This window comes from Xenia sp. Carnegie-2017, unplaced genomic scaffold (assembly GCF_021976095.1).
Source record: "Xenia sp. Carnegie-2017 unplaced genomic scaffold, XeniaSp_v1 HiC_scaffold_6, whole genome shotgun sequence".
Taxonomy (NCBI): domain Eukaryota; kingdom Metazoa; phylum Cnidaria; class Anthozoa; order Malacalcyonacea; family Xeniidae; genus Xenia; species Xenia sp. Carnegie-2017.
Genome location: NW_025813526.1, coordinates 17,430,474 through 17,453,334, shown reverse-complemented (window position 1 = coordinate 17,453,334; position 22,861 = coordinate 17,430,474). Strand labels below are relative to the sequence as shown.

Here is a 22,861-nt window from a genome sequence, read left to right as displayed (position 1 = left end):
TGTTATTAATATTCGTTTAGATATTTACAATCGTGAGAACCGCCATTTGTGTTAATCAGTACAGTACACTTATCCATGTAGCTATTTTTCGTATATTGTTTTTGTTTCAAGTCTTTCTCAAATCTATTTAATTTGACTACTTGGTTTCCTTTGATTTATCGGATGAAAATACAGCAAGTTATAGTTCCATTCGATTTTTTAGATTGAACTATCTTTTATTTGGGGAAGTGGTATCCTTTAAAACAGAAAGTTGAAAATATTTTGAACCCGTTTTTTTGTATGTTATAATCTGATATCAATGAGAAATTAGCTAGTAATTGTTTTCTTGCTTTTTTCTGCATACTTGATTTTTTCCTTGCAGTTTTTCCTTGATCACATTTTGCTCAACGCTCCATTGCTCACTTATGGTTTTTGATCCAAAAAAGGACATTATTTTGTTAGGTAAACATTTTCTGCAGAACTAATCTCCTCTTTTGCAATTAGAATATGCAACCAACTTACTTTTTTCTCAGGGTCATCTTCACAATGTTTGACGAGATTAAACATGACAGTAAGCTTAATTTGAGGCCAGTTTTGGTGAGGTGCTCTTACGTCATTTTAAAGTTAAAAGGGAAAAATATCGGATCTTCCTTTTTTGGCTGTATTCAATTTTGTCGAGACTCAATACAAATTGTCAAGGAGGCACTTGTCTGAACTTGGCTGATCATTATTCTCTTTAATGTCAAGAGGAAGAGTGCTTTGCAACTGACTATTTTATGTCAATGCATAAGCTAATATAGCTCCAACGCGATAGTACTCTCTAGCACCTGTAGCAAAACAACAATAAGAAGTGTTGACTCCCATATTTTTATCCTGCAAATTATTCCATTAAAGAAAATGAGCACAATAGACCTGTTGCTCGTAATCTCAACTTTACACAGAAATATCTACTGTGCAAGTTTGCGTCACATAAACAAAAATTAAAGATTCAAAATTTAAATTCAAATAGACATAAGCGTGTGTATGTAAGGGGGAGTAATATGAGACCCACTATTGATAAAATCATACTCTTTTTAAAAAACATGTTGAAAATTACCTGCATTAAGAATAATTTCTCTTAATTTTTGCATTCATCAACTTTATCAATTTTACTCTTTACAGCTTTGGCTACATCAATAAATACAAAAAACTTTAAGTTAGTTGCATTTGTTTTTAAATCTAGACTAAACATTTCCATAAAAATTCTTTCGATATTTTTGTGCTCATATCTTCTGATAGCCAATATGTATATTCAGATAACTAATAGTTTCTTAGGGATTAATATATTACATATAATTTCTATTTGGCACAAAGGTCAACCTGTGGCTACAGTACGACTTACTGCCTTGGACGGAATAAAAGACATGAAGTGACGTTTAAAAGGGTGTTGTTTTTTGTTAGAGTTAAAAATAAATTCTAAGTGACAATTGAATGTTGTAAGAAGAACCAAACGGTTCTTAAAGTAATTTGGCATATTTGATTAAATGAATTATTTATTTTCAAGTTGCATGGCGACTTGATAGTGATGGTTAAGAACCTAAAAACCACGAGTACTAACATGTAAACAATATATTTCCTCGTCAAGGACGGGATGTTTCATTTTTATTTGCGCGTCAGGGAAGGTGTATTTCATTTACACTTGCTATTTATGGACAAAGTATTTAATTACTCGAAAAAAACGGCTACCTGATTTTACTTGCTCGTTGGGGACGGGTTATCGTAACATAAATATTTGCGATTATTAAATTGAATGATTAACAGTTTCGCTGACAGTCTGATATTTCATTGCTATTTTGGGTTTTTCGATTATTTCAATAAAATCTTGTAATATAGTTATTATGTAAATTATTAGTATTTCGTACGTCATACTACGTATATTATAATTAAGTAATGATCTGCATAAAAGTAATATGACTAAGCAATAAAAGGGTGAAATCTCACAATATTACATCTGGCGACAAAGATGGGATTAGAACCCACGTGTGCATAGCACAATGGATTAGCAGTCTTTCAAGCATGTCCTTTACCTTTCTTGGAGGCTTTTGCAAGTATCTACTGTGAGATAACACACACATTCAGGACATGTAGCATTTTCTTCTAATCATTTTATAATACAGTAGCGACAGAACTAATGTTCGTTTGGGCAATGTAGCGGATTTTTCAAAATTTTTAAGCAAATACTGCGTCGATGCGCTTCATTAACTTGACCGATAAATCTTTCCTGGTCATACCCTTCCATAGGCAAGTTGGTTTCAGCCATGTTTTTGAATGTCTTTCGCTTTGCTTAGAAGTTGTATCTCTTCAATAGATTCATTTTATGTTTAAGTTTTCGTGTCACGTTTTCCAGCAGATTTGACTATAAAGAATCGACTGCTTTGTTCTGTCGCCGTCAACTTGTTCTTCTTTAACATTCGTTCAGACAATGGACCGCCATTCAATAGCAAGGAATTTTACGAGTTTTTAAAGTATTTGGGATTTAAACACAGAAAAGTTATTCCTTATTGGCCACGAGCCAACGGGGAAGTGGAAAGCTTTATGCGTACTATCAAAAAGACAATAAAGGCTGCGATAATGGAGGGAAAAAATTGGAAGCAAGAAATCCACAGGTTCCTGCGAAATTATCGTGCCACACCTCATAGTTCGACCAAAATCTCTCCATCTATGGCTTTATTCGGTCGACTAATGAAAGTACGTTTACCTGAAGAACCATTTCATGTAGATACGGAGGAAAGAATTCGAGTACAGGATGAAAGAGCAAAATTGAAGATGAAATTACATGCAGACAATAACAGGAACGTACAGACAAGTGAGATTAAAGTAGGTGATATGGTGTTATTAAGAAAGATACGACCACCAATAAACAACAAACACCGTATGATATTAAGCCATGTGAAGTCGTGGAAAGAAAAGGTTCAATGGTAACAGCGAAGAAAGATAGAATGTTATTTACTCGTAATTCGTCATTTTTCAAGAAGATAGAAAATGGGAAAAGTCTAGGAGAACCCATTGAGGAAAGTATAAAGGAAAAAGAACGGCGGTATCCTTTGCGTACAAGAAAAGCCCCTATTCAATACGGACAAGTTGAAAGTTAATTTAGAGATAAAAGTTATTTAGCTATAAAAGAAACAATTAATATTTTCATAAACGAACTTATAGATACAAAATACAAAAAATATATTTAATTAGTTTGGGGAGAGGTGTAGTATAGTTATTATGCAAATTATTAGTATTTCGTACGTCATATTACGTATATTATAATTAAGTAACGATCTGTATATAAGTAACATGACTAAGCAATAAAAGGGAGAAATCTCACAATATTACAAATCTTGGCCGAAAGTGTTGAAAAATGAGCAAATTGTCGAATAGAAAACAAGATCTGAAAGTTGGTTCAGACATGTAGGCTTTGCGGGGTTCGACATTAAACAAATACTCTAATATCGGAATCAAATATAGGAAAGACAGGAACGAAGCAACCAACGTTCTGTTTAAGACTCGTATCGGATTGATAATTTAACACTTTAAAGGCATTCATGCTGGTAAATTATTGGAGGAAATCAAGGGAAGCTAAAAACAATATGACGAAAACAGGAAGGTGTTTCTTGATGTTCACAAACAATATACCTTCACAGTTACTAATCTAGAAAGAAGAAGAGAAATTGCAAGACATAGCTAGAGAGAAAAGATGGCAAAAAAGGTTTATCTATATGATATGGTTACATCTTGGCAAAGGAAACCCAAGTTAGAAGCAAAACAACGAGGAGAAGAGGATACACTGGCCGGGCAACCTGAGAGAAACAGTACTCAGTTAGATTTAGAGTGAAACAAACCGTTTTTTACTTCTGAAACGCAAATATTTTCTTTCAGTAACTTAAAAATACAATCAAGTGAAGTAACTTTATAAAACTATGATAAATAACTCAATGACAAATTTGCAGTGTAAAAAAACGAAAGGCTACTAAAAGATTCAAGAATTTAACGTGAAAACCAGAATTTTTAATAAAACACCTTAAATCTTATTGTCGATATCAATGCACATTATGTATATTAGTTTGGATTTTAAATGATTTATTTAAGCGTTACAGTGAGCAAGTTTGTGCTTAGTGAATTGCACCGTATTGTAAAATTAAATTTTTCTGTAGTGAAATATGTTTGATTTCAATTGTATTTTGTCTATAACATATTTCTCTACGTACTTATATGAGATACTGCAGCTTACCGCAAAATCAGTGTTTGCTTGCTGAAAAGAGTTAATACATAAATTTATATTTGCACGTAACTTTTTCATCATTTGGTGTTTTTTATTAGGTAGGAAAAACACGAGAACTGTATCATTTATAAAGAAATGCTTTTAGCATTTTTAGGAGTTTGAGTTTATGGACAATTGCACCTAAAACAGCAAGACGAAAACGAATAAGTGATGTCATTTCGAAGCAATGTGGTATAAAGGAGTGCAGATCATTCACCTTGCAGTGGCCTTAAAGCACTTCAGGATTCTTGTCAGGTAAGTAAAAAATCGTATTTAACATTCAATAAATTCTAAATCTGTTGCAGAGTTGTTTTGTATCATATTTCTAAGATTTTATTAAAGTGTATTGCCATTGATTCAAAAATCCAAGTAAAAATGCGGCTTTGAAGAGTTTAAAAGTTATATGGTGTGTTAAAGGATTAGCAATTAGAGTTTACACTTGTTTTGCAAGGCACATCTACTGTTAAAAATACAAAAAAATATATTTTATCTAGATCAATTCATCATCTCCCTCTTTACTTAAAACCTCACAAACTTTAACTCGTTCATTCTCTGCTTCTGATGCATCATCACCTTATGCATCAAGACCATCAAGTCCTTCATCTGATAGCAGTCTGATCCGAAGCCCGATTGAATATGACAAAGAACCTAACATTTTAAAGAGGTTGGAAACGACTATTTCAATTCCAGGTAATCATATTTCAAACAGCAAAGATAACAAATAACTTCAACAATTTGAATTGCCTAGTAAGGTTAGTACTTACTTTCTAATGTCAATGATATTTTCAAGTTTCACTATGGGAAATTCTTTATATAACATATTTCCATAATTCTTTGGTCTCTATCAGTACTTTAAAAATGAGCTGTTTTTTATGCAGCTGGTTGTTGCCTTTATATTCCTTTTTTTATTAAGATGTTTATTGAAATAGGCTCTTTCGCTAAAACCAATTACCTTACTTTGATTAAAATCTTCAATGTGATGGATGTCTTCCAACTGTTTCGTTGTGTTATTAGCATAATGAGGATAATTTTCATACTTGTACTTCATAATGTTGATCTATGAACAATGTATAGAAAGTTTTCTAAATGATTTTGTCTATCCTTCAGTTTTCACCTTGTGTAACTAATGCTCTTGAACTGAGATCATGCCCAGCACTAGGAGGAATGAGTTTACCAGGGATATATGCTCTTTAATTATAGCACATACATTATTTCCAACCAAATCGGAGAGAGAGCATGTGTCATTTTTGATTATCAAGAATTATATATTTTGGGCTGATAAGCTGGGAAGGGACATTGCTTATTTTTTTCGTATGTGATTTATCCCAACAGCATCACTTTAATAAGAAAATTGCTTCCATTTTTTATGCAACCATTAATATGCTGTATGCTGTGAATTGTGCAACTCTTATAACATTTCCCCCTTAAGGTCAGAAAATAGGATTGTAAAAGATGGCGAAATGGTTGAGTACTGTTTACTTAAATTAATAGAGCTCATGGGAGCAAACTATGAAAAATTGTTTCAAAATCCGGGAAAAACAAAATCCCATCTGTAACGCGATGCCCATTATAACATAAGGAGGACGATAAAAAGATGAAAAAAATGAGAAAAACAGGTATTTGTAATATTTGTAAAGTACTTAAAAAACCTGCTGGTGAAACAGCAGAGGCATGCAATGAGCATGTCAAGTTGATGAAAAAAGATGTTAAAGTCAACAAACAGAAAACTGGGAATGATTACATTTCTATTCAGGAGAGAAAATATCTTGATGGAGCCCTCAACTGTGGAACAGGTTATAGAACAATATCCTGCTGCTCTAAGATTGGTGTCAGAAGTAAGTCATATTTCTACAGTTGTGCTTATGATTAGAAACCTGTTTGACTTCATACTTTTGGTACTTGCCCAAAAAATCTATTTCATGCATACTTTAGATTATGGTTTCTTCCTTGGTTTAATATTTGTTCTGATTATTTAGTTAAAAGCAGAGTTTGGTCGAGTTATGGGTGATCAAAGTATTGTCAGAAAAATGGTTGACTCGTCAAAGAACAATGTAAATCAAAAAATTTTTAAGTTGGCTTCCAAATGCATTTAGTCAAACCACATCTGAATACCATGAAAGAGAGCATTTTGGATTATCCAAAAAGACAATCAGGTACAATACATCATTTTTTACATTTCATTTATGATTTTAGATTGTGTTCGCTGTTGATTTTATCTTCTTGTAGTAGGGGCGGATTCGAAGGTAATTTTTTCTGCATTAATAGCCAGCATTTTTAATTCTTTCTTTAATTCAGACAATGAGGGGACTGTGGCAGTAATACTTTTTCCACTTTTGATAAATGAACGTACCACAAAACATTCAGAAATACTTCGCATTTGCTCTGTAAGTATTATGGTGAAAGATTTATTTGTACGTAATGACGACTGGATTGCTCTCTTTTTTATTGAACATGATATTCTTAGCTGGTATTTCATATATTTTTTTGATAATTTTTTTTGATTTTGTCATACAGGAGGATGAATCAATTGATGATGTTATAATGAAGTCTTTGACTCAAATGCTGATCAGCAGAGGAACAAGGGACTGTCTACCTCCCCTTCTTACATTGCTGCAGAAGGGGAAATAATTTGAAAGCTTGATAGCTTGATTCGCCAGTGCATGCTTTGGCAATTTTAGTGGGCTGCTATTATCGGCTGGGAATGTATTTCTTTTTTTAGAGGCTGCACCAATGGAAAGGTCAGCTAAAGCAAAGAAATGAGTTGTTTTAAACAAATTCTTTTAAGACTTAAATTATAATTAATAGAGGAGCCATAAATTTACAGAAAGATGGTATTTTATTTAGCTGTATTCACGTATTAGATATAATTATTACGCTTGTTTTTTTATCTTTTTTAAAACTGTATTTCTTGTAGTTATTATATTTGTTATTTAAAAAATTGTACTTCGTGTGTTTTGTCAAACTGTCTTAACTACAGGGTGTCAATTTCTACATAGCAAAACAACTCCGAAAGAAGAAAAGAGTTATTGTAACTCCACTTTTGGAGTTACGGTTACTCCAAAAATAGAGTTAAAATTTTGGGATAAAATTTAACTCCAAAAAAGGAGCCATTCTGGAGCCTTAACTATACACGATGTCGACATCGTATTACTTCAGTGTAATGCTACTTATAACCATAAAAATCTGCTTCTGCTGATATTATAGTATGGTTAAAAACGTTTAGCGGGAACGGCATAAAATTCGTTTTTAGTACCATTGTTTTTGCAATGCTTAGTGGCAATTGTAACAGAAATATCAATAACAAAACAATAGATATCGTAAAATGTGCATTTACCTTAATTTTCTTAATGAAAACATTGATTACAAAGAATAGAGGATTTCTCCTTTAAACTTAGTTAGAAACACTTTCCAAAATGCGTTCCAGTTGCGTTCGGCTCAAAGTGGAACGCGTATGAAAACGCGTTGTTGACCACATCCGATCATTGATCGGTAATCATTATTTATACTCGTTATACAAGTGTTCAATTTAGGAAATTTCCATGTTACACGGAGTTTTTTTTGAACAATCGGGAGCGCGTTCAAAACGTGTCTCCAATTTTTCTTGGAACGCGTTCCAGACGCGTTCAAAACGCAAATAGAACGCGAGCGTTACTTCTGCGCAGTACGGTATCTAAATTATGGCAAATTTTTTTGATGAATTACATTTATATACATATGAAGCAACATAACACCAGAAAACTTTTGAAAGAAGAACTAATACGTAATTGATAACAAGCACACGCAAGCCATACCTTGATCAGATATTCACCAGTCTCGTCATCTTTTACGAAGATTTTATCAAATATCTCTCGGGATAAAGTTGTTAGAACCAATTTCCTAGTAGTTTTTAACAACAATAATTGAAAATACAATACACAGTATTTTATATAATTTATAAAATTTACTATAGTAGTTAGTAGCATATTCATACCGTTTGCTCTTGGCTAAGAGTTGAATGAATGGTTGAAATAGTTGAAGAAGAACAGGTCCTTCAATCTGAACATAAAATTTATTTTATACATGTATACACCAGTTAAACCAATTCAGTTGATTTTATAAAATATTTCATACATGAGACAGTTTACACTTTCCCAGTTCTTCAAGGTACATTATTAGCCCTTCAGGAACAAAAAACTAAATAAAAATACCACAGAAACGGCATTGAAGGACACATACAGTTTTACAATCAGGCAGCAGCAATATAGAGTCAAATTTATTGCTACTTGCTGTCTCATGAGAAGAGGACAATGGTCCAGATGTCAGCATTTCATTGACCAACTTTACAGATCTAAATGAAACATGTTATTGTAATATGTGGTATATTTAAATATTTGGTATTTGGACTAACATAAAGATTGACACAAATTGTCAGAAGTCAAATGTGTAACACAATATTACCGTTAGAATGCTATATTAAAAACATAAATTTATAATCAAATTAGGTGTATATGTGTGTATGTAAGTATACATATATATTTGGAAACATAATTCCTTCTTTTATGAATTGTTAATTGAATGTAAAAAAGTGCTAAATATAATTACAAAAGTAAAGCAAGTACTTATTTTGTTTATTCAAAATATAGCAATTTTGTTACATTTGGAAAAAAATTGCTTTACTTCCAATAAATAAATAGATACTATTAAATATATACAAATATACATAAAGCATATGGCATATGATTATACTCATAAAGCATATGTGTATAATCATGCATAATGGCAACACAATCCAAGTGAGTTATATAATCATTGCAAGCGAGTTAATGATTATTCAATGATTATGTAACACAATCCAAGTGAGTTATTGTGTTGCATAATCATTGCAACACAAGCCAAGTGAGTTATAATACATAAAATAAAAGTCATAAGATAACATACTTTTCTTCCCAATTCTGGTTCTTGAGATAAACCAAAGTCTCAAGGACAAATTTACGAATGAGCTATAAATCATGAGAGAACAATAATTTACAACTCTAATTACGGTTATTTATAAACTTCATGGTAATTTTTGTGGTTGAAGTAGGCTCGTGTGTTTCTAAGTTTCTTTTGATCTAATTGAATGATGGGAGAGATGCGGAAATTTCCAAAATTGAACACTTGTATAACGAGTATAAATGATTACCGATCAATGATTGGATGCAGCCAAAAACGTGTTTTGTTACGCGTTCCACCTTGAGCCAAATGCAATTGGAACACATTTTGGAATGAGTTCAGAATGCATTTTCGGTAAACTTACTTCTGAGCAGTACTGTATGTTACTCTTTATGAGAAATATCACTTCTTCTATTATTAAGACTGTTTTACTTACCAAGTAATACTTGTCAAGGCGAAGTCTGTCAATTCCATGCCATTCCCGGCAAATAGTTTTATAAAACACAAGAAGATAATCCAAAGCTACATATTTTTGAACAAATTTAAATTAGTAAATTAATTGGATAATGAGAAATTGTCTAGAATTCTGGCACAATGATAGTGACAAGTTTAAACAAGAAACTTTCATATTCATTTTGAACAAAAAAACATCACACATACCTGAAGAAACATCTTGAAAACAGTGAAGAAGTTGTGCAATAACCTCTGCTAATTCTTCCTAAAAATTTTTATGCATATAATTACAAAAACATGTCAAAGGCTTTCTGGCATAATCAACCTAATGCAAAACATTTTAGATTTTACCCCGACTGGAAAGTGTCTAAACTGTGCACTCGAGATTCAAAATATGCATTCATAATAGTTTGGTTTTCTCACAATTGCACACCCAAGATTTCGGGTGCACACTTAAACTTTCCAGTAAGGGACTTTACCTGAACATTTGGTTTATCTGCCATCCATACACAAAAGTAAAGACCTTTCCAAAGTTTCATCAAGTTATTTTCATTGAGACCTGTAAAAACACCCAGGTATACTATAGATCTTTATTGCATACTTCAAGACATAATGTGTATGGATATGAAGAGTGAAATGTTAGCACGTATTGAAAGATGGTCAGGACTTTGTTTATTATCAGTCATTAACTATGTTAAAAGTCTGCAGTGTCAAGCTATAACATCAATTATTTATTTCAATATGTTCGCAAAACGTACCAGGAAATGGTATAGAGAGTGAAAAACATGCAACAAAACGTAGTTAGAGAAAAAATGAGGACACCTACTGAAAACTTAGTAGTTCGTATTGACTTTATTTATAAAAGTCATGACAGCAACAGGAATGAAAAGATTGAATTGTCATATAAAACAAATAGAACCTGTAGATTTAGAGCTTCGTGACAATATCCATGCTTTCAACTTTTTCACGGCCTCATCTCTCGCGATTTTGTCATTACTCGCTATTTTCTTCGCAAAATATGTCTCTGCTTCGCAGCCGATCTGTGTGGCCGTACACGTGCAACAACAACATGCGACTTAAATGAAGTAGGGCAACTCTTATTTAAAAGGAAACAAGAAAACCTATTGTTTTAAAAGACAAAGGGAAGCGATATCATTTTAACAATCAAATTTTACCATTTTTTCTCTCTGTATCATGGAGATTTAAATTTTTAGCTATTTCTTAGTTTTTATTTTCAATTTTAATAACTGCCTGTATTGTTAGTTCGTTTTCTGCTTAGTGAATGTCGTTATGTCAAAGAATAGGAATATTTCCCAAACGATAAATCATTATACAAATAAATATATATTCAAAACAGTGTGAACGTATAGTTCGTTACATTCAAAATACTAAAGTAGAGTTTTTGAAAGTGTTGGAATTGTTCACCGTTTTCTCAAAAGGAGGAATTGTTCTTTCGTGATTTCAAGGTACATGCCAGTCATTTACTTTGCCAATAAATGAATTGATCAGAAATGTCATACTTCAGGTATGTAATAATGAAAATACCTGTTTATTAACTTCAGCAATTGCCATTACGAATTTGAAATTATATTTTTTTTGTACAGGAACGTGGAGCAGAAAGTTCTTTCAGTCATGGCTCTCCTGCGTTAAAGTACAAGTTGGATAATGAGTTTGAGCTCGTATTTGTAGTGAGTAGTTAATTTTTGTTGTTTGGTTATTATGCCAGGCAGATGTGTGTCACAAAATGATTCCTGATACTAATAACTATAAAAATACTGACTTTATGATCCATGTGCTTTGTTTACATTCTTTCCGTCATTGCTTATCGTGGTGACAAATGTGAAAATAGTTCTAAAGATAGCAAATACCATAGTGAATGGTAAAAAATATATAATAAGTTGATAGTTCTTAAAAGAATTGTTTAAAGTAAAGAGCACAAACCTAATAGTTCTAAATTAAACGACACGATGCATTTTTGCAGACTACTCCTCAGGTGTCAACGTCTGCTAAATGAAAATTTACATCTACCGATATTTATAATGCCAAGAAGGAGTGTACGTCATCTCCAAAATAAGCCTTGAGATAGTTTCAAGAGGCACATCGATGATGTTCTTTTGCCACAATATAAAAATTACACGTTAACATGCTGCCATGTTTGCTACATCAGATGGTGATGACGCATTTCATGAAAGGATAAAGCAGGAGAGAAATGGCCGAAATAAATTCAAATCACAATTGAACTTAAATCTATACAACTACAAAACATATCCAAGCAATAAAATTCGCTCCTGCCATCTTAGTGACAATAAAATTTAGAACTATTATGGAGATTTCATCAATAGAACTGAAAATGTTGCAGTGATGGTGAAGGATGTGGAATACACGATCAGTTTATATGTGGAATAATATTGGGGGATCGAAATCAACGAGCTCATGGAACACATCAGTTCTATGTTCACTCCTTCAAAATTCCCCTTTTTTTCATTTTATAAAGTATAGTTTTACCCAAAAAGTTGGTAGTAATTTTTAACACCTATTTTAATTTGCGATTTATGGTATTAGCGATCTTTAAAACGATTTTCAGATTTGTCCCCACGACAAAGTCTCTATTTTACTAATTTAGATTTATAGATAATACAGTTGATAGAAAAGAAACAACCTCAATTAAGTCTTCAACGTGCAGAATCTGTCAAATTTAACTGATTTAGGAGATGCATGGATGTCAAAGCGAAAAAAAGATCCACAGAATTTATTACTCTCTACCTATGTTTGATGTTCACTCGTCCTAAAACTATTAAAATTAATTTTTTTTTTCATTATATGTAAATGATTTCAGTGGAATGTTTTTAAATGGGAAGCAGTTCTTCATAGAGATATATTCGTTTGTTGAATGAGAATTCTTGAGGTTTTACAATTCGAACAAAAACTATGTGTAAGTAAGATAATGTTCCGCATATGATGTGAACTCTATTAATATTTCATTTACATTAAGTTCAATGCTAAAGTGGTTTTAAAGGGGAACATTTCGGCAGTTAAAGATTAAAGAACACAGCGGATATGTTTTAAATTATGTTTGCAATTAAGTGTTTAGGTCATCATAAAAATAGCGAATACAAAAAGCAGGAAGTATTTAGCTACAAAGGAAGAATCTGAAAAACAATAGATATCGTAAAATGTGTATTTTCTTAATTTTTTTAAGGAAAACATTGATTACGAAGAATAATGGATTTCTCCTTTAAACTTAGTTAGAAACACAATGGATGCAACTATTATCTTGAGACTTCAAAATCGACTCTATTCTAGGTTTTCCTCATTGACTACAATTATACCAACCTCCAATTTTAAAATAGACCAATGTTATAATATTAAACTCCAGCCGTAAAACACAAATTAGTCTTTACCTAAGACTTCGAAATGGACTCTTTCTTATAGCTATTTTATCATTCATTATCAACTTCCAATAAAAATAACTTTTAGCAATTTACCTCTATCTTTTTTTACGGTAGTTCAAATTATTATAATTGGTCAATGTTATTATATGGAAAGTTCTTTTCTAAGCTCTCGGCCATGTTGGCATATTGCTTTTGCTGGTACTCAATATGCTTAATGCAATGTGTGCAGCGGTAAAGTTTCTACCCCGTATGGATTCCCGTGTGAATTCGAAAGTTTGAATACTGCGTGAAAGCCTTGTCACAGTGCTCACATTTGTAAGGCCAATCTCCCGTTTACGTTCAAAAGTGGTCACGAAGGTGTGACAATTTGCCGAATAATTTTTCACATTGGGAGCATTGAAACCGTTTTGGTGATCGTCTCATTTCCTTCTTTTTAAGTGTTCGGGTCATCATCGGATACGATTGTGTCGCGAACATTGACAATTGAATATCCATCGGATTGTATTCGGGTGGGCGTGCAAGGCCATCACTTTTACAGACAGTAAAGGAAGGTTATGAGTGCTATTTTGGAAGATTTGACATGTATATTCTTAGAATCCAGAGGAAGAAAAGAAAAACAAAGAACATGTTGAAATTAAGAAATTGATGAAATCTCTCTTTTCTAAATTGGATGCTCTAACCAACTTTCATTTTACACCCAAACCTTATTCTAAATAATTTTTATGTCCTGTGAGCTTTGATAAGTTATTTAAAATTTGGGTTTGCTTTGGTCGGTGGTTGGAGATTGAGAGAAATCATTTGATGATCTAGTGAGATTGTTGTATTATGTTGTAATATATACTGTTATACTGTAATATATACTGTTGTAATATGTGATGTCCTGTGCTTATTGGCTTTCTAAGAAGTGCTATACAATAACGCTTGTTTCATGATTTGTGGCATGTTCATGAAGTCGGGTTTAAGGCATCTCTCAGTTTTACCAATGTAAGATTTGTTACAACCGGGGAATTAACTTAATATACAACATTGATAAACAATATTTAACTTCTTCACATGTAATTATTACATCTCTTTTGACATTTACGCAAATGAAAGGACACATGTGTTTATTAATTGACTTACTTACCTTTTTTTTTTATATAATTATTAAACCTGTTTCTAAGGTCACAATTGGTCACCTTTTCACAACAGAATAAAAGAAATTCCGAAAAAGGACATCTCGTTTTCTTGATATTCAAGATAGTACAAGAGTTTGAAACAGAAGATGGTGCACTATTTCGTCTTTATTCTAAAGACATCATCAGACTTATAGTTTACAGTGCAGGCTGCGAAAATTTTATGTAATATTTACAAGCGGAAATGACAGTTATGTAATTAGAGAACTATAAGACTAAACAATCAGGCAGTATACTTACATTACAATAGAGATAATTTCTTAAACGCTTTGAGACCACTATTAAGTTGTGGCATCTTGCGTTTTATCAAAAGTGCTTTTAAGATGAGAAGTTGATTAGGATTGAGTGGCACGCGTGTGAGATCGGGGTCAGAGTCAACGTCAGGAAGTGAAGAAAGGTGTGAGATGTAGTTGGCGTCTGGAAAAATGAGTAAATGTAGTAAGATAGCACTAGAATTATTGTAATTAATAGCAATTTGGTAAGTCTTGTGTGTAGGTTTCGTTCAGTTTTGCCTATGTATGTATGACCACAACCTGGACAATTTGAAATTATATTTTTCTATAAGTTTACAAATTCCTGTGAAACTTTCTAAAGCACTTCTTATAAGAATTTTCTTTTACGATGAGATTTTGCATTGTCATAGGAATCCTTGAAGGAATCGCATACCAACTATGACAAAGCAAACAACTTAATTCAATGGTGGCGAAATCAAAAATCAATTCCGTTGCTGTTCGTAATGGTTCTGAAAACTCATTATGTAATGACTAAATTTCGACATGTTTTGTTGCTTCTAAAAAACACTTGAGAAAAACGACGATTTTTTTGAGAGCAAACATGTTTCGACATTATCAGAATGCCATCTTCAGTGCAGAATGGTTAGTGTTAAGTAATATGATACGTAATATGATATGAATAAATTAATTACAATGAGTATTAAGTATTAAGAACTTATAACATAAGTTCTAAAAATAAGTATTAAGAACTTATAACAAAAAATATTATTATAAAGTAAATATAGTGTTGTAGTGGTGAACTTGGATATTTAAATCGGGATTAGTTTTATTAATGTGTAGAGCTTCCTTGATTTTGAGTGAGAAAGTGGATTGATCAGTGTCGATGATTTTAAAACAGGAAGGTGAGCATTTGTTTTTACATGAAGGAGAGGCTTGAAGATGTTTGTAGATAGTGGAGTTTTTGTCTGTGTGTGTATGTTCCTTTATCCTGGTAGATAATTAGCGAGAAGTTTCACCAATATAGCGGGAATTACATCCCGCACATGAAAATTGATAAACTACCATAGATTTGGAAAGTTTGGGAAGTGGGTCTTTAAACGAAAATAAAGATTTTATTTTAAAAGGTGTGAAAATAAGTTTAACGTCAATGTCAGTGCAGTAGCGTTTAATGATTTGTGTGAGTTTGCGTTGTGTGTGTCGTGAGTAACCTATGTAAGGTAGTTTGAAATAGCGTTTATTGTCAGGTTGTTGTATATCGTTAGTGTTAGTTGTGGAGTTAGATGTGTCAGTGCTTTTCTTATTGTCCAACTAGTGTTGTATAGTGTTGTTGATGAAATGAAAAGGAAAAGAATTACGTGGGAGAGTGAATATTAGTTTCTTTAAATCACGTTGAAAGCCGATGTCAGTGTTGTTCAGTTTCCGTGCTCTGTCGGTCAGTGTTCGTATCAGTCCAATTTTGTAATTTAATGGTGTGAAACTAAAAAAGTTAGTCAGTAGTCCTGTATATGTTGGTTTATGGTACGTAGAGGTCATACAGTTTTCATGTGATTTAGTTAGTAAGATGTCAAGAAAGGGTAACTGATTGTCTTGTTCGGTTTCGTACGTAAAGTTTATGCTTTGATGTTGTTTGTTGATGTATTCGTAAAAGAGTAATGCTTCGTCTTTGTTATGAAAAATGAAAAAAATGTCGTCAACGTATCTGCGGTAACATAAAGGTTTGTTGTTGCTGTAGTTATTTAACCAGTTTCGTTCGTGAAAACCCATGAAAATGTTGGCTAGAATGGGTGCCAAGGGTGAGCCCATACTTACCCCGTCAATTTGGTCGTAGTACTTACCGTTAAATAAAAAATGAGTCTCGGCCGTAGTGATGTTAAAAAATAGTTTTAGTTCTGTTCTGCTCATTTTGAATGTAGGGTTGTTGGTAAAAATTAAATCAATAGCAATGTCTATGGTTTCAGTCAGTGGTATGTTGGTAAAAAGGCTTTCAACGTCAAAAGAAATAAAGAATTTGTCACGTGGAGCGTTAGTGTTAAAAGATAAAAAATCATCAACAAAACTTTATCAAAAGAATCTTTAGCAGAATGATCATTAGGTATTAGGGGTTGGAGTAAAGAGCTGAGGTATTTGGCTAATTTGTAGTTATACGAATTGATTGAAGAATTTATAGGTCTGATAGGAGGTATGTCATTGATATTGTTTAATTTATGAAGTTTAGGTAAACCATATAATCGTTTTGTTGCTTTGCTTTGAGGAGTTTAATCAATGTCAACTCGTAAAGCTGTTGTTTAAATTCTGGTAAAGAATTCAAACATCAGCAGCCTTTGATTCAAGAGATGACATTATCATTGTCGTATACACAACCACCAACTCCATACCACAATGCTTCGTTTAATTCATGCATTAGATATCTAAAGAATCTACCATTGTTGTAAATTTGAAGAAAAAATAAATAACATTTCCTATATATTTCGATTGCTACATAGGTTTTCCATTAACATTTCCAGAGGATTTCCTATAGGAATTTTAATATTCATATAGGTTTTTAGTTCTCACTATTTTCTTAAAGATTAATGCCCAACATAAAGTTCTGTTATCTTTATGTTGGGCATTAAGTTTTATTACACGAATCCGATTTCCGCTCGGCAAGTCTCTCGCTACTATTTTAAATTATCTTAAAGGAATTCCAGTTGGAATTGCAAAACAAATCCCATTAAGGATTCCTATAGGATTTCCTACAGGAATTAAATTATTCCTATAGGCTTTAAAATTGCCGCCATTTTCTTAATATATTTCCTATCGGAATCTGAATAAAAATGAATTCACTCTGCCTTCCTATAGGATTTCCTACAGGAATCTTATAATTCCTCTTGAATTCTATTGGAATTCTATTGGAATTCTAATAAGATCCTATTGATAATTTTCGTAATTTAAAACATTCCATCGAATGTTTTAGTTTTATCATTAAAATACTATTGGTCATTATACAATCTTACTTTATGGTTATGACTTCATTAAAACCACCTCATTTAATACATTTACAAAGCTTGCAGGCATTGGGGCTTATGTTCCCACATTGATTTGGCATGCCAAGATTCTAACTATAAAATTAAGATGTTGTGATGTTTCTTTTGCATAATTGCAACAAATGACTTCCTAGTAGAATCGAAAAATAAAGCTGACTGTGTCTTAATAATTTTGATTAGCTTAATTTGGGAATCACTGCAAACATGTTGTGCCTTTTTGTATTATCTTGAAATTAGTCAGCCTTTAAATTGCTAAATTTTCCCCAGACCTCAGCAACTCTTTGTGTTTGTTAAACAAAATCTTAACATCGTGTTAGCATTTGATAAAACTAACTCATATCTTTAAATTGCTAAACAAATGTTCAATCCAAATAATTTTGTTTTTTAAAAAAGGTAAGTTTTTCATAGGCATTTTGAGTTCATGACTATCTATTGGCATTGCAAAGTTTAAATAAACTTTGTGTTTTTGTGATTGTCTTCTTACACATGTGTATTGTAGAATATGAACATTTTGAAAAAATATAGCAAAACACATCAACGTGAATGATTTGTCAAAATTTTTGATGTAAATCGTCAGTTCAAGACTTGAATTACAGAAGCTGATACAGCGTTTTTTAAATTCAAAGTTCTTTCAGAAAACCTCCATTGGTTTTAAATTTCTAAAGAATATAATTTCACGAGTTTTCAGATGACCATGACGTGTTTTCTGTTGACCATGACGAGTTTTCTGTCGACCAGTTGTGCGCCAATATCCTCTGTGGCAAAATCAAAGAGCAACTTCGTACGTTCCATTCTGATTTCTATTGCATGTTTCATAGATATCATTTGTTTGCTGTAAGATTTTATCACAATTTTATTTTATCACTCTCCATCATTTACACTAGCATATAATTTTGGGTTTTATTTACAATTAATACGGTTTTTTCCCATTTCAATTCTGGCCTAAGCCCCAGGCTCAGCTCAAGAATTTGCGATCTGAGAAACTACGACTAATAATGCCAATCATACATGCTTACGTGTTTCTGCATGTTCCTTCACTCCCTGAGTAGGGATTGCGCACCACTTATGAGAAATGCAGTGCTGTAGAACAAATTTATCATATGGGGGCTCTCTTGATGAAGCTGAAGCTATGAAATTATGAAAAATTACCCATTTCAAAGTAGGGGCTCCTACCCCAAGCGCCCCCCAACTACTACAGCACTGGAGAAATGTGAAGCATGTTAAGAAGAGCCTACAGTTAACGAACGTTGAAACCCAATAAATTTTTAAATGCAATGCTTTATTAAAAATGATATTTTAGCAGTTATTATGATTGCTGCTCTTTGAATACATTATCAACTCTTAACGGTTTGCTTTCTTTATTCTCCCGTAAATACTTGATGATATCTTCCTGTTCGAGAGTATAGCCGTTTCCTTGTTGTTGTTTTTGTTTGTGTCGGTATGCCCAATAATTCGAACAAAACACTTTTAAACGCTTGGAAATCTTGAGCAAGATTCCACCATATTATTTTAATACTTTTAAGTTTTGTGTCACATTAAAAATTTCTTGAAAACATAGAAAGCCATCTGTAAAGGTTCTTAGCAAATCACAATCGAGATTGAACCAACATTTTATGATAAGAACACTATTTTGTACTACTATAAGTCTATAACACTACAGCAAAAGGTTACAATTAATGTAATGCCCAATTTGCCATTGCCATCACTGATCTGATAATAGACTGGATATAGCTTCTATAGGTATCAAAAGTGAAGCCTAATTATATATGCAAAATGCACTTCCGGGTACCACGGCGAGATACAAATTACTAAAGAAATGTGTGGCGGATAACGTTTACAAACATGGATTTTCGAATATTTAAGACCTTTCGCGACTCATTACTAACCTCAAATATTAGTCATGGATAAAACAGGTTATGCGAATCGATTTGACATCAAAATGATTCCTATAGCTGTAAAATATCGACGTTAGTGTTGATTTAAAAGTTGTACATGCGAGAATGTATTTTGTCCCATCGTTGCCAATGCAAGATAGTTCACTGCTCGCTTTCCAATTTCTGAGGCATTTATGATCTAGTATACGTTTCAGTTCTTTAGAAATGAGGTGAGTTACTTTTTTTATCATTCTTTCTTTATGTTGAGAGATTGTTGACATTTTATTTTTGCTGTAACTTCATTTTTTCATGAGCAAAGTACTACTGATGCTTAAACAAGACAAGTCTATTTAGTTTCTTTCGCACTTTATCTTTAGTTTCCATTTCTGTAGCAGCTCTTCGAAAAAGTAACAAGGATAGTTGGGAACCCTTTCTTGATGAAGCCCGTGAATACATTATGGGTCTGAAAAATGCATCAGGTGATCTAATGTACACAACCCATCGCAAAACTGATTTTGTTGGGTTTCTTGTGGCAATTGATAGCATAAAGCAAATTTTTGTTGAGTTGGTTGAAAAGGAAGATGCACCAATGAAATATATTTTGACTTATAAATTTAGCCAAGATCATTTAGAGCTTTTCTTTGGAGCAATTCAGTCCTCGGGAGGCTTTAACAACAACCCAACAGCTGAACAATTCTGGCTGCATACAAGAGACTTTTGATGAGAAGCAGTATCCATGGTTGCAATGGCAACTGCACCAGACAAGATGAAACTAACATATTGGAAGTAATGGGGAATTTAAAAATGCCAAACAAAGAATCAGCATGACAATTGATGATGCTGCTCTCATCTGAAAGTATGATTTACAAGGGACAAATCACAACAGAGATGAGGATGAAGATTATAGTGATGCACCAAGCTTTTCCACTGTATTTAAAAAGGCGGCAATATCGACATGGCTGGCTATGTTGCCCAGATGGTGCAAAAGAAAATAAACTGTCCTGTTTGTCATGAAGCAGTCGGTTCAAGAAACTACAAAAATGAGTCTGCTTTCCTGACTTTAAAAGACAGGGGTAATTTGTTTAAGCCAACAGCAAGTGTAATAGAAAGATGCAATGAAACAGAGAGGTGCTTTCAGAGAATGTTGGCAGCTACAGATGGAAATTTACCGCAAGGGAAAGGAATTCCTGATGCTATTGCTTTGTCTGTAGTAAATGGTATAGATTTGAGGACCACATTCAAGGATCTCGATGCACACATGTTGGATACTACTGTTCATGAAAATCATATTTACTCATTAATTAAGACCATATCTAAATGCTACAGCAAGGTGCGACTATACCATTTGGGAAAAACAACCACAGAAATGGAAACTAAAGATAAAGTGCGAAAGAAACTAAATAGACTTGTCTTGTTTAAGCATCAGTAGTACTTTGCTCATGAAAAAATGAAGTTACAGCAAAAATAAAATGTCAACAATCTCTCAACATAAAGAAAGAATGATAAAAAAAGTGACTCACCTCATTTCTAAAGAACTGAAACGTATACTAGATCATAACTGCCTCAGAAATTGGAAAGCGAGCAGTGAACTATCTTGCATTGGCAACGATGGGACAAAATACATTCTCGCATGTACAACTTTTAAATCACCACTAACGTCGATATTTTACAGCTATAGGAATCATTTTGATGTCAAATCGATTCGCATAACCTGTTTTATCCATGACTAATACTTGAGGTTAGTAAGGAGTCGCGAAAGGTCTTAAATATTCGAAAATCCATGTTTGTAAACGTTATCCGCCATACATTTCTATAGTAATTTGTATCTCGCCGTGATAACCGGAAGTGAATTTTGCATATATAATTAGGCTTTACTTTTGCTACCTGTAGAAGCTATATCCAGTCTACTATCAGATCAGTGTTAGAATCCAAGCGGAGATCAAATGCGTTGGTCACGTGCATGTGCATTCTTCGCGCGTGGAAAACGACAGCACGTGGAAAAAAAGATGGAGGTCGAAGAAGGAAGTCTTCGTTCTTTTAATTTGTTGATTAAAAACGTGGAGAAAAATGTCGAACACTTTATAACTCACGATGAAAATCAAAGTTCGGAAATTCTTTCTGGCCTACGTGAAATGTACTACCTCACTAAAAAGGAGGAAGCTGCTTGTGGGCGAAGTATCAAAGGATGTCCTTTCGAGAGACTACAACTTGATGATACGAATTTCGATGTAGAAGTAATATGGCAGCAAATACAGCTTCAAAATGAGTTCCTGTTACAAAAGTTGAGTGTAGAAGCTGAAACTTTTGCAAATAAAGCAGAAACTCTATTTTTGAGGTGAGAAAAACCGAAAATGTTAGCGACTGAACTTCATTACCTTTTCACAATCATTTATTACGATGTTAATTCTGAAAATAGTTAGATGTCTACCTGCACACATTGCACTCTTGTTAAATTTTTGAATTTTAAGAAATTGGGCTCATTGCTGTTGCTTTACTTGAGTTCATATGTATTGATTGAGCTAACTTTTTGAAGGGCTGAAACCTGTGAAAAGAACATTGTTTTGTATTACATCATTGTGATGTGATTCTTGCAATCTTATCATAAAAGTGGCAAGTTTTTAGTTTTCTTTAGAGCAGGTATAGCTATGTGCAAGAACTTGAGAACTATAGTTATTGTCAAAAACTTGACAATTCAAATTTTTTACCATGACTTACTCTTTTTTACCATGACTTGGTCTTTTTTATACAGTCAGTGTACTTTTTATGACCAATATTAAATCTAATTTTTAATCACGATTTCTTTCAGCAATGCCATTGAACAACAGAAAAAGGTAAAACTTTATGTAAATCATTGTATATATTGTATATATAAAATGCATATGACCTCATTTTTTGTTTCTATTGATTCTGATAGATCTCAAATAGTTGTTTGAGAATTTGTAAATTTTTTTGAGTAAAATGCAGATTTACAAAGTTATAATGGCGCAAATACAGTTTTTGGAAAAAAGTAGCAAACACTGCAGGACTGAAACCCAGGACTGCATCTGAGGAAATTATTTCAGTCAATTTTGCAATATACTTTTCCTGTACTTATGGAGTTTTCATTGAGTATTTACGGAAAATTTATGACTCTCTTACAAAATAGTAAGAAAGCTTCTTCAATTATAATTGTATGATAAAACTTTTATTGAATTTGGTTTTGGCATGTTATCAAAACTATTTGGAGCTTGATCATCGTTATCTGCATCAGCTTTGCTTTGACCTAGGTCTGAATAGTCATGCTCAACCTCATCCAATATTTGTTAAATATGCCTACTGCCATGGCAATTGGGATTAGTGTTTAGTGGCGCACTTCGAATATTTCTCAATCATATTAAAATAGAATTTAAAATCCCACGTGATGTGGTTAGAGTTACTGTAGCTACCAAAATCTAATGCAAACTAGTCCACCTCCACCACCCCCACCCCTACAAAACCATCTTAGATCACTGCTTGAAGATGCAAAGAAATTTTATGGAGATTTATTAGTTACT

At 32.8% G+C, this 22,861-nt stretch overlaps 2 long non-coding RNA genes across 2 annotated transcripts; one reads left to right on the top strand and one right to left on the bottom strand.

The window, feature by feature from the left end:
* Window positions 1-2,901: 2,901 nt before the first annotated feature.
* Window positions 2,902-22,822, top strand: LOC124457778. Its single transcript, XR_006952791.1, has 3 exons — window positions 2,902-3,255; window positions 15,614-15,623; window positions 22,813-22,822. It is a non-coding gene; the product is annotated as an uncharacterized LOC124457778 (long non-coding RNA).
* Window positions 8,058-8,432, bottom strand: LOC124457779. Its single transcript, XR_006952792.1, has 3 exons — window positions 8,378-8,432; window positions 8,238-8,302; window positions 8,058-8,114 (listed from the first exon to the last, which is right to left on the bottom strand). It is a non-coding gene; the product is annotated as an uncharacterized LOC124457779 (long non-coding RNA).
* Window positions 22,823-22,861: the final 39 nt, after the last annotated feature.